General features: G+C 38.3%; 1 pseudogene; it reads right to left on the bottom strand.

Annotated features, from left to right (window-relative positions):
* LOC119592361 overlaps positions 1–1171 on the bottom strand; it is a 15719-nt pseudogene that overhangs the window by 2897 nt on the left and 11651 nt on the right.

Here is a 1171-nt window from a genome sequence, read left to right as displayed (position 1 = left end):
TTTGTGTGGTGAGAAGAAAAAGAAGCGATGTAGATGAACAAAGCCTTAGTAATTAGCATATACTCTACGAATATGATGAACAAAAGACTACACACGTCATAGCATGTCTAATATAGCAACGGGAAAATGATGGTCGTGATACGTAGAGACACTACATACAAATTTAGAATTTATTATTGATAATTCAGTGAAGCAAATAACTAGTTAATTACAAAAGATGCTTAAGAAAAATTGTGTGAAAAGGTTAAGTAAATTCAATCTGCCTCAAGAAACGGATTACATTTAGCGAAAAAATAATACTTACAATTACAGTTGTGCTGCGTTGGGCCCCACGAAGCCTCGGCCCCTTTTCCACTATCCCAGTGCGGTTGATGCAGGACAGATTCCAGTTCAAAATTATGTTCTCATCCGTATCGGTAATCCTTCAAAACAAACATAAATATTGAAATTTGAGCAGTTTGCAATTCATATTCGGACTGTGCTTGAGATATAATCAGTGTTGCGTACGATAACTTGATTTACTCGATAATAGGTGGTTTTGGTTTGCTGTCGTAGTCCTGTGGGTAGGAACACCTATCCCACGCCATGCCGCTGGATTCCCGCGCTTCGTTTCCGCCGACAAAGCGAAGCGCGGTTTCGATGGCGTATTGGCTGAGGTTCATTTCTTGCAGGCTGATGTTCACGGCTGACGTGTTTCCTACATTTTTCCAATACAGATACCCCTGCAGGAATATTTAATAAGAATCACGTAACAATTCACTTCGAGGTGGTCTAAGGCAATGCTAAATGTTGCTTGATAATAGTACACGTTACTGTACACCTATTAGTAATCCAGTACAGTAGGAACGGAAAGGCTCTTTCTCAGATGACAACTTTATGAAGTATCAAAAATGCAGCGAGTTAATTTTCATTGTTATTACATTGCACTAACTCCGTACATCTAGCAAATTGTAACTGAGAAAGAAAACAATACCACTAAATGCCTTTTACCTTGCAGTCAGCGTTGGAGTTGTCATTGATGCAAGCATATACTGTGTAAGTGTAGTCATTTTCTCCGTCCCATCTGTGGAAAAATGTAGTGCTGCCGGGATACAGGTGTTTAACGATTTGAAAATATATTTGATAATTTAAGTTGAATTATCGTATAGAACAATGATTCTTAACCTTTTTC

This window comes from Penaeus monodon, chromosome 30 (assembly GCF_015228065.2).
Source record: "Penaeus monodon isolate SGIC_2016 chromosome 30, NSTDA_Pmon_1, whole genome shotgun sequence".
NCBI classification, from domain to species: Eukaryota; Metazoa; Arthropoda; class Malacostraca; order Decapoda; family Penaeidae; genus Penaeus; species Penaeus monodon.
The sequence above is the reverse complement of the archived record's forward strand: the minus strand, read 5'-3'. Positions and strand labels throughout refer to the sequence as shown.